Source organism: Elephas maximus, chromosome X, assembly GCF_024166365.1.
Source record: "Elephas maximus indicus isolate mEleMax1 chromosome X, mEleMax1 primary haplotype, whole genome shotgun sequence".
In the NCBI taxonomy this organism is placed as follows: Eukaryota; Metazoa; Chordata; class Mammalia; order Proboscidea; family Elephantidae; genus Elephas; species Elephas maximus.
Window position 1 is genome coordinate 123,832,795 of NC_064846.1, and position 12,406 is coordinate 123,845,200.

The 12,406-nt window shown below is 40.1% G+C and overlaps 1 protein-coding gene across 2 annotated transcripts in view; it reads right to left on the minus strand.

The window, feature by feature from the left end:
* Positions 1-11,701, minus strand: part of ZNF81 (zinc finger protein 81) — a 135,710-nt gene extending 124,009 nt beyond the window's left edge. Inside the window, exon 1 of one of the 2 annotated variants that reach the window (XM_049871279.1) lies at positions 11,622-11,701. The gene's annotated coding sequence lies outside the window, so the exon portion shown is untranslated. Of the gene's footprint in view, positions 1-11,444; positions 11,599-11,621 lie in introns of those variants that run through there. The other variant, XM_049871278.1, reaches the window with a different exon arrangement.
* Positions 11,702-12,406: the final 705 nt, after the last annotated feature.

Below are 12,406 nucleotides of genomic sequence, written 5' to 3' on the forward strand. Positions count from 1 at the left end.
GTTCCAACGGGCAGCGTGGCGACGCAGCTGGTGGGAGAACTCCCCGGGAGACAGTGATGGGTCTTGGAGTGGGGAGAGCGGAGTCCCAGCTGGGGAGCCGTCCCACCCGGATTTTGGCGGGGCGCGGGCGCAGGGAGCTGCTTCACTCCCCTGAACTGACCCCGGGGGGGGGCCAGCCGGTTCTCGCAGGCGGAGTAGCAACGCAGCCAGTGGGAGAAGTCCCCGGGAGACAGTGACGGGTCTTGCAGCGGGGAGAGCGGCATCCCACCTGGGACGCGCGGTCGCGGCGCAGGCGCAGGGAGCTGCTCCGCTCGCCTGAGCTGACCCTGGGGGGGAGCCCAGCCGATTCGCGGATGCGGCGCGGTGACGCGGCAGGCGGGGCAGGGAGTCCCTGGGAGGCAGCGACTGATTTTGGAGTCGGGAGTGCACCATCCCAGGCTGCCAGTGGAGGATCTGACCGTGACTCCAGTAGGCCAGACCCCCCGGGGGCAATCTCCACACAGCCAGCACACATAGGCGACGTGCCCCGCGGAAATCGCAGATATAAGAGTCATTCCAAGCAAGACAAGCAACTCTGGCTATATTCTGAGGTGCTACTCTCCTATCTCTCTGATCCCTCCCCCACCCTCCCCAGGCAGCTTCATTAACATCCGAATAGCCTGAGCCAGAGGAAGAACTCTGATAGGGATCTGACTGCATTTTTCTTTTAGCGGATTTTCTGGAAAAACTAGTTACTAGTTTCCCAGTGATGGCTCGGAGACAGCAGTCCATATGAAACCACATAAAGAAGCAGACCATGACAGCTTCTCCATCCCCCAAACAAAAGAATCAAAATCTTTCCCAAATGAAGATACAATCCTGGAATTATCAGATACAGAATATAAAAAACTAATTTACAGAATGCTTCAAGACATCACAAACGAAATAACGCAAACTGCAGAAAAAGCCAAGGAACACACTGATAAAACTGAAGAGCACAAAAAGATTATTCAAGAACATAGTGGAAAAATTAATAAGTTGCAAGAATCCATAGAGAGACAGCATGTAGAAATCCAAAAGATTAACAATAAAATTACAGAATTAGACAATGCAATAGGAAGTCAGAGGAGCAGACTCGAGCAATTAGAATGCAGACTGGGACATCTGGAGGACCAGGGAATCAACACCAACATAGCTGAAAGAAAATCAGATAAAAGAATTAAAAAAATGAAGAAACCCTAAGAATTATGTGGGACTCATTCAAGAAGGATAACTTGCGGGTGATTGGAGTCCCAGAACAGGGAGGGGGGACAGAAAACACAGAGAAAATAGTGGAAGAACTCCTGACACAAAACTTCCCTGACATCATGAAAGACGAAAGGATATCTATCCAAGATGCTCATCGAACCCCATTTAAGACTGATCCAAAAAGACAAACACCAAGACATATTATCATCAAACTCGCCAAAACCAAAGATAAACAGAAAATTTTAAAAGCAGCCAGGGAGAAAAGAAAGGTTTCCTTCAAGGGAGAATCAATAAGAATAAGTTCAGACTACTCAGCAGAAACCATGCAGGCAAGAAGGGAATGGGACGACATATACAGAGCACTGAAGGAGAAAAACTGCCAGCCAAGGATCATATATCCACCAAAACTCTCTCTGAAATATGAAGGCGAAATTAAGATATTTACAGATAAACACAAGTTTAGAGAATTTGCAAAAACCAAACCAAAGCTACAAGAAATACTAAAGGGTATTGTTTGGTCAGAAAACCAATAATATCAGATACCAGCACAATACAAGGTCACAAAACAGAACGTCCTGATATCAACTCAAATAGGGAAATCACAAAAACAAATTAAGATTAATTAAAAAAAAATAATACACATAACAGGGAATCATGGAAGTCAATAGGTAAAAGATCACAATAATCAAAAAGAGGGACTAAATACAGGAGGAACTGAACTGCCAGATGGAGAGTGATACAAGGCGATATAGAACGATACAAGTTAGGTTTTTACTAAGAAAAATAGAGGTAAATAATAAGGTAACCACAAAAAGGTATAACAACTCCATAACTCAAGATAAAAGCCAAGAAAAACGTAACGGCTCAGCTAACATAAAGTCAAACACTATGAAAATGAGGATCTCACAATTTACTAAGAAAAACGTCTCAGCACAAAAAAATTTGTGGAAAAATGAAATTGCCAACAACACACATGAAAAGACATCAAAATGACAGCACTAAAAACTTATTTATCTATAATTACCCTGAATGTAAATAGACTAAATGCACCAATAAAGAGACAGAGAGTCACGGACTGGATAAAGAAACACGATCCATCTATATGCTGCCTACAAGAGACACACCTTAGACTTAGAGACACAAACAAACTAAAACTCAAAGGATGGAAAAAAATATATCAAGCAAACAATAAGCAAAAAAGAAGAGGAGTAGCAATATTAATTTCTGACAAAATACACTTTAGACTTAAATCCACCACAAAGGATAAAGAAGGACACTATATAATGCTAAAAGGGACAATTGATCAGGAAGACATAACCATATGAAATATTTATGCACCCAATGACAGGGCTGCAAGATACATAAATCAAATTTTAACAGAATTGAAAAGTGAGATAGACACCTCCACAATTATAGTAGGAGACTTCAACACACCACTTTCGGAGAAGGACAGGACATCCAGTAAGAAGCTCAATAGAGACACAGAAGACCTACTTACAACAATCAACCAACTTGACCTCATTGGCTTACACAGAACTCTCCACCCAACTGCTGCAAAGTATACTTTTTTTTCTAGCGCACATGGAACATCCTCTAGAATACACCACATATTAGGTCATAAAACAAACCTTTGCAGAGTCCAAAACATCGAAATATTACAAAGCATCTTCTCAGACCACACGGCAATAAAACTAGAAATCAATAACAGAAAAACTAGGGAAAAGAAATCAAATACTTGGAAAATGAACAATATCCTCCCGAAAAAAGACTGGGTTATAGAAGACATCAAGGAGGGAATAAGGAAATTCATAGAATGCAACGAGAATGAAAATAGTTCCTATCAAAACCTCTGGGACACAGCAAAAGCAGTGCTCAGAGGCCAATTTATATCCATAAATGCACACATACAAAAAGAAGAAAGAGCCAAAAGCAGAGAACTGTCCCTACAACTTGAACAAATAGAAAGTGAGCAACAAAAGAACCCATCAGGCACCAGAAGAAAACAAATAATAAAAATTAGAGCTGAACTAAATGAATTAGAGAACAGAAAAACAATTGAAAGAATTAACAAAGCCAAAAGCTGGTTCTTTGAAAAAATTAACAAAATTGATAAACCATTGGCTAGACTGACTAAAGAAATACAGGAAAGGAAACAAATAACCCGAATAAGAAACGAGAAGGACCACATCACAACAGAACCAAATGAAATTAAAAGAATCATTTCAGATTACTACAAAAAATTGTACTCCAACAAATTTGAAAACCTAGAAGAAATGGATGAATTCTTGGAAAAACACTACCTACCTAAACTAACACATTCAGAAGTAGAACAACTAAATAGACCCATAACAAAAAAAGAGATTGAAACGGTAATCAAAAAACTTCCAACAAAAAAAAGCCCTGGCCCGGACGGCTTCACTGCAGAGTTCTACCAAACTTTCAGAGAAGAGTTAACACCACTACTACTGAAGGTATTTCAAAGCATAGAAAAGGACGGAATACTACCCAACTCATTCTATGAAGCCACCATCTCCCTGATACCAAAACCAGGTAAAGACATTACAAAAAAAGAAAATTATAGACCTATATCCCTCATGAACACAGATGCAAAAATCCTCAACAAAATTCTAGCCAATAGAATCCAACAACACATCAAAAAAATAATTCCCCATGATCAAGTGGGATTTATACCAGGTATGCAAGGCTGGTTTAATATCAGAAAAACCATTAATGTAATCCATCACATAAATAAAACAAAAGATAAAAACCACATGATCTTATCAATTGATGCAGAAAAGGCATGTGACAAAGTCCAACACCCATTTATGATAAAAAAAACTCTTACCAAAATAGGAATTGAAGGAAAATTCCTCAACATAATAAAGGGCATCTATGCAAAGCCAACAGCCAATATCACTCTAAATGGAGAGAACCTGAAAGCGTTTCCCTTGAGAACGGGAATCAGACAAGGATGCCCTTTATCACCGCTCTTATTCAACATCGTACTTGAAGTCCTAGCCAGGGCAATTAGGCTAGACAAAGAAATAAAGAGTATCCGGATTGGCAAGGAGGAAGTAAAAGTTATCACTATTTGCAGATGACATGATCTTATACACAGAAAACCCTAAGGAATCCTCCAGAAAACTACTGAAACTAATAGCAGAGTATGGCAGAGTCTCAGGTTATAAAATAAACATACAAAAATCACTTGGATTCCTCTACATCAACAAAAAGAACACCGAAGAGGAAATAACCAAATCAATACCATTCACAGTAGCCCCCAAGAAGATAAAATACTTAGGAATAAATCTTACCAAGGATGTAAAAGACCTATACAAAAAAAACTACAAAGGTCTACTACAAGAAATTCAAAAGGACATACTTAAGTGGAAAAACATACCTTGCCCATGGATAGGAAGACTTAACATAGTAAAAATGTCTATTCTACCAAAAGCCATCTATACATGTAACGCACTTCCGATCCAAATTACAATGTCATATTTTAAGGGGATAGAGAAACAAATCACCAATTTCATATGGAAGGGAAAGAAGCCCCGGATAAGCAAAGCATTACTGAAAAAGAAGAAGAAAGTGGGAGGCCTCACTCTACCTGATTTCAGAACCTATTATACAGACACAGTAGTCCAAACAGCCTGGTAGTGCTACAACAACAGGCACATAGATCAATGGAACAGAATTGAGAACCCAGATATAAATCCATCCACGTATGAGCAGCTGATATTTGACAAAGGACCAGTGTCAGTTAATTGGGGAAAAGATAGTCTTTTTAACAAATGGTGCTAGCATAACTGGATATCCATTTGCAAAAGAATGAAACAGGACCCATACCTCACACCATGCACAAAAACTAACTCCAAGTGGATCAAAGACCTAAACATAAAGACTAAAACGATAAAGATCATGGAAGAAAAAATAGGGACAACCCTAGGAGCCCTAATACAAGGCATAAACAGAATACAAAACATTACCAAAAATGATGAAGAGAAACCGATAACTGGGAGCTCCTAAAAATCAAACACCTATGCTCATCTAAAGACTTCACCAAAAGAGCAAAAAGACCACCTACAGACTGGGAAAGAATTTTCAGCTATGACATCTCTGACCAGCGCCTGATCTCTAAAATCTATATGATTCTGTCAAAACTCAACCACAAAAAGACAAACAACCCAATCAAGAAGCGGGCAAAGGATATGAACACACATTTCACTAAAGAAGATATTCAGGCAGCCAACAGATACATGAGAAAATGCCCTCGATCATTAGCCATTAGAGAAATGCAAATTAAAACTACGGTGAGATTCCATCTCACTCCAACAAGGCTGGCATGAATCCAAAAAACACAAAATAATAAATGTTGGAGAGGCTGCGGAGAGATTGGAACTCTTATACACTGCTGGTGGGAATGTCAAATGGTACAACCACTTTGGAAATCTATCTGGCGTTATCTTAAACAGTTAGAAATAGAACTACCATACAACCCAGAAATCCCACTCCTCGGAATATACCCTAGAGATACAAGAGCCTTGACAGAAACAGATACATACACACCCATGTTTATTGCAGCTCTGTTTACAATAGCAAAAACATGGAAGCAACCAAGGTGTCCATCAACGGATGAATGGGTAAATAAATTGTGGTATATTCACACAATGGAATACTATGCATCGATAAAGAACAGTGACGAATCTGTGAAACATTTCATAACATGGAGGAACCTGGAAGGCATTATGCTGAGCGAAATTAGTCAGAGGCAAAAGGACAAATATTGTAAAAGACCACTATTATAAGATCTTGAGAAATAGTAAAAACTGAGAAGAACACATACTTTTGTGGTTACGAGGGGGGGAGGGAGGGAGGGAGGGCGGGAGAGGGGTTTTTACTGATTAGTTAGTAGATAACTGCTTTAGGTGAAGGGAAGGACAACACTCAATATATGGAAGGTCAGCTCAATTGGACTGGACCAAAAGCAGAGACGTTTCCAGGATAAACTGAATGCTTCAAAGGTCAGCGGAGCAAGGGCGGGGGTTTGGGAACCATGGTTTGAGGGGACTTCTAAGTCAATTGGCGAAATAATTCTATTATGAAAACACTCTGCACCCCACTTTGAAGTGTGGCATCTGGGGTCTTAAATGCTAAGAAGCGGCCATCTAAACTGCATCAATTGGTCTCAACCCACCTGGATCAAAGGAGAATGAGGAGCACCAAGGTCACGCGATAACTATGAGCCCAAGAGACAGAAAGGGCCACATGAACCAGAGACTTACATCATCCTGAGACCAGAAGAACTAGATGGTGCCCGGCCACAACCGATGACTGCCCTGACAGGGAGCACAATAGAGGACCCCTGAGGGAGCAGGAGATCAGTGGGATGCAGACCCCAAATTCTCACAAAAAGACCATACTTAATGGTCTGACTGAGACTAGAGGAATCCTGGCGGTCATGGTCCCCAAACCTTCTGTTGGCCCAGGACAGGAACCATCCCCGAAGACAACTCATCAGACATGAAAGGGACTGGACAGTGGGTAGGAGAGAGATGCTGATGAAGAGTGAGCTATTTGTATCAGGTGGACACTTGAGACTGTGTTGGCATCTCCTGTCTGGAGGGGGGATGGGAGGATAGAGAGAGCTGGAAGCTGGCAAAATTGTCACGAAAGGAGAGACTGGAAGGGCTGACTCATTAGGGGGAGAGGAAGTGGGAGTACGGAGTAAGGTGTATATAAACTTATATGTGACAGACTGACTTGATTTGTAAACGTTCACTTGAAGCTCAATAAAAGTTAATAAAAAAAAAAGATGAATGGATAAACAAAATGTGGCACATACATATAATGGAATATTATGCAGCCATAAAGACAAAAATCCTCACAACCGGACCAATAAGTAACATCAAGATAAACGGAGAAAATACTGAAGTTGTCAAGGATTTCATTTTACTTGGATCCACAATCAACACCCAGGGAAGCGGCAGTCAAGAAATCAAAATACGCATTGCATCAGTCAAATCTGCTGCAGGAGACCTCTTTAAACTATTAAAAACCAAAGATGTCACCATGAAGACTAAGGGGCACCTGACCCAAGGCATGGTATTTTCAATAACCTCATATGCATGCAAAAGCTGGACAATGAATAAGGAAGACTGAAGAAGAACTGATACCTTTGAGTTGTGGTGTTGGCAAAGAATACTGAATATACCATGGACTGCCAAAAGAACAAACAAATCCGTCTTGGAAGAAGTACAACCAGAACGGTCCTTAGAGGCAAGGATAGTGAGACTATGTCTCACATATTTTGAACATGTTATCATGAGGGACCAGTCCCTGGAGAAGGACATCATGCTTGGTAAAGTAGAGGGTTAGCGAAAAAGAGGAAGACGTTCAACTAGATTGACACAGTGGCTCTAACAGTGGGCTCAGGCACAACAATTGTGAGGATGGTGCAGAACCAGGCAGTGTTTTGTTCTGCTGTACATAGGGTCGCTATGAGTCAGAATCGACTTGACGGCACCTAACAACGAACAACAACAAAAAAGAGAAATGAATTTTTGATGCATGCCACAACATGGATGAACCTTGAAAATGTTATGCTGAGAGAAATAAATCAGTCACAAAAGCATAAATACTATATGATCTCACCTATATGAAAGAAGCAAATACAGAAGAAATGGGTGAGAGGGAAGAGGATTGGAGGGGGCACTGAGTTTATGTTAATGATGGAGGAATATTTTGGGGAGAGATGGTGATGGTGGTGTGGCATGAGAAGTGTGGTCGATATCACTGAATTGTGGGTGGAGAGTTTATTGTGTTGGTGGGTATTTTAGTGTATATGTTTTTACCACAATAAACTGAATGAAAATAAAAATACAAAATATCAAAATTTGTGAGATACAGTTGAAGCAATGTTGAGAGGAATATATATAGCACTAAATGCTTACATTAGAAAAGAAGAAAGGTCTTTTAATCAATAATCTAAGCTCCCGCCTCAAGAAACTAGGAAGAGAAAAAGAAACCCAAAGCAAGCAGAAGGAAGAAAGTACAGCATTTTTATGCAAATAATGCGTGTCTTCTATGTTGGTTTGCCAATCGTGCCCTCTCCCACCTCGAGGTATTTTCATGACTGCACTATGCTAATTTTTTTACAGCAACATGTAAAAAGAAATTGGCATAGCAGTGCTTATGAAAATACCTCACAGGGGAGGGCAAGGTCAGCAAACAAGCGTAGAAGGCATGTGTTAAAAAAAAAGGTAATAAATTTAAGAGCAGAAATCAACGAACTTGAAAACAGAAAAACAACAGAGAAATTAAATGAAAACAAGGTTGATCCTTTAAAAAGACCAATAAAATTTGTAAACTCTAGCAAGGCTGATAAAAATTAAAAAAGAGAAGACATACCAATATCAGGAATGAAAATGGATATAACTACAGATCCTGCAACCATTAAAAGAACAGTTTTAAGGGAATACTACAAACAACTTTATGCACATAAATTCAACAACTTAGATAAAATAGTCCAATTCCTCAAAAAACACAAAATAACACAACTCATCCTCTATTAAACAGATTCATCAGAATAAGCCTGTTGTTTTTGTTAGGTGCCATGGAGTCGGTTCCTACTCATAGCGACCCTATGCACAACAGAACGAAACACTGCCTGGTCCTGCGCCATCCTTACAATCATTGTTATGCTTGAGCTCATTGTTGCTGCCACTGTGTCAATCCACCTCGTTGAGGGTCTTCCTCTTTTCCACGGACCCTGTACTCTGCCAAGCATGGTGTCCTTCTCCAGGGACTGATCCCTCCTGACAACATGTCCAAAGTATGTAAGATGCAGTCTTGCCATCCTTGCTTTTAAGGAGCATTCCGGTTGTACTTCTTCCAAGACAGACTTGTTCTTTCTTTTGGCAGTCTATGGTATATTCCATATTCTTCACCAACACCACAATTCAAAGGCATCAATTCTTCTTTGGTCTTCCTTATTCATTGTCCAGCTTTCACATGCATATGATGCAATTGAAAATACCATGGCTTGAGTCAGGCATAGTTTAGTCTTCAAGGTGAGATCTTTGCTCTTCAACACTTTAAAGAGGTCCTTTGCAGCAGATTTACCCAATGCAATGCATCGTTTGATTTCTTGACTGCTGCTTCCATGGGTGTTGATTGTGGATCCAAGTAAAATGAAATCCTTGACAACTTTAAGAATAGGCCTATGACTACTAAAGAAATTGGAAATCGACGCCATAATCAAAAGGCTTCCAAAAGGAAATTTCCAGGACCAGACAGTTCGACTGGAAAACTCTACCCAACATTAAAGAATAATTAGCACCAATTCTACATAATCTTTTCCAGAAAATAGAAGAGAAGGGAACACTCTCTCCAACTCGTTCTATGAACCCTGCATTATCCTAACACCAAAAGCAGACAAAGACAGTACAAAAAAAATTATAGACCAGTATGTCTCATGAACTTAGATGCAAAAATCCTTGAAAAAGTACTACCTAATCCAACCCAGCAATATAAAGAATTATACACCACAACCAGGTGGGGTTTACTCCAGTAATGCAAGGCTGGTTCAGTATCAGTCAATGTAACCCACCACATTAAGAGGCTAAAGAAGAAAAATCACATGATCAAATACATTTGTAAAGAAAAACTGACAAAAGTCAACACCCATTCATAATAAAAACACACAGCAAATAAGGAACAGAGGGGAAATGCCTAAACTTAAATGAGAACATCTGTCAAAAAAAAAAAAAAAACAACCTCATAGCTAACATCATACTTAACAGTGAGAAACTGAAGGCTTTTCCCCTAAGTGGGAAACAACACAAGCATGTCCACTCTTGCTACTCTCATTCAATATACTACTGGAAATTCTAGCCAGCAAAATAAAGCAAGAAAAGGAAGGAAAATAAAAGGGATAGATATTGGAAAGAAAAAAATAAAACTGTCTCTACTTGCAGATGACATGACTGTTGGCACAGAAAACCCAAGAAATCTTTTAAAAAAAAAAAAGCTATAGACTAAAAAGTGAGTTCAGCAAGATTCAAAATCAACACACAAAACTCATACTCCCATATATAAGCAATAAACATGTGGAAACTAAGATTAAAAAGAGAATATAATTTACAACTACTCTAAAAAAATTACTTAGGTATACACTTAACAAAACATGTGCAGAACTTGTATGCTGAAAATTACAAAACGCTGTGAAAGAATTCAAAGAAGATATAAATAAATGGAGAGACATACTGTGTTTATGGACTGGAAGGCTTAACATAGTAAAGACGTTAAATCTTCCCGAATTGATGTACAGGTTTGACACAAATTATCAAAATCCCAACAAGATGTTTTGTAGACAGAGAGAAGATTATTCTAAAATTTACATGGAAACGCAAAGGACCTAGAAGAGCTAAAACAATTCTGAAAAATAATAAAGTGAGAGGAATCATTCCACCTAATTTCAAGATTTATTATATTATATAGCTACAGTAATTAAGACAGCGTGGTGTTGGCACAATGGAAGAGAATAGAGAACCCAGAAATAGCCCCACACAATATGGCCAACTGATTTTTGATAAAGGTCCAAAACAATTCAGTGGGGGAAGGATAGTGCTTTCAACAAATGGTGCTTGAGCACTTGCACATCCATGGGGAGACTTAAAATGGACCACTTACAGCAGCAAAGAGATTTGGACAAATCACCATCACAGTGAAGAATGCAGTCTCCTCTCTCAATAATAAAAAAAGCAGACAAAAAGAAAAACGTACAAATTTTGTACGACACAATTAACAACTAAGTAATTAAATATTGTTTTCAACTTACATATAAAACATTTATAAAAATTCAGCACAGATTAGGCCAAAAATCTCATATTTGAAGAAATGAGCTTCACGTAGACATTTTTCCGACCACAGAAGACTAAAGCTAGAAATCCATTAAAAAGATAAAGTTCTGGAAATTGAAAACGCACTTATAAAAATCTCATGGGTAAAAGAAAATTTATTAACTCTTAGAAAACACCTAGAACATAATGCACCAAACCTTGTGGGTCTTAGAGAGAACTTTAGGACCTTAATGTTTACGTTAGAAAAGAAGAAAGCCTGAAAATGAGCGAATTGTCCAACTAAAGTTAGAAAGACGATTCCATCACCGACCACACAAAATACCCCACACTCGCCCACCCTGGCCCCCCCATCACCTCAACATCACTCCGGCAGCGGACCCTTGAAATCCTCCTGACAATAACTATGAAACCGCTGCTGGAAGCCAAAGCCGCTTCCGGTCGCCACCCCTAGCACCGCCCCTTCACGGTTTTTGGGGATTTGCACGGACCGGGAGGTAGGGCATTACTGTTTGTGTGCATGCGCAAAATCACCTTCGAAGCCGCTGTCAGCCAAGAGTCAGCAAGGAGCCGATAAGGAGTAGGTGCTTTGGGGCTTTTAATGCCCTTTGGCGTCATTGTCAGGTGGGGAACATGGCCGCGCCCATGTAGAGCTTCTCTATGGGGTACGCCATGTTGAACAAATATCCATTCCGTACTGAGAATGAGGACGCCTCTAAATTCACAAAGAAGAAATGAGTGGAGCTGTCCCACAGGTGGCAGGGAGCAGGGGTGGGGACGTTTCTCGGAGAGGGCTTGCAAGAGGAGGAGTCTTTGGATCTGATCTCTACGCATCTGTGTACTGTTTAAAGAAGCTTAGGTTCCTCTTGGAACAAACGCAAAGGCCCCAGAGGCTGTTATCTCCAGGCAAATACCACATGGTGAGAAGAGAAGTCAGGCTGGTTACAAGCCTCTCCTGGAACATACCACAAGGGGAGAGGGGAGGAAATCAGAGTTGTACAAGTCCTCTTAGAATATACCACTGGGGGGAAAAGGAAAGAAGTCATTGTTAGATCCCCCCCCTGCTGTGCTTGAGGGGGCTGGCTGTGGGGTTTAAATGCTCCCATAATCTACTTTACCTCCCACCCCAGCTACTCCAACTAAAATGAAAGTATGTACCAATAATAATTCTTGATGTGTTCTCAGTCTAATGCAATATGTCAATAAAAATATCTTTAAGAAATGCCATTTTTATTTCTTCATAAAATAAAGGCTAAGTAGTGATGATACGGAAACCCTGGTGGCGTAGTGGTTTAGTGCTACGGCTGCTAACCAAAGGG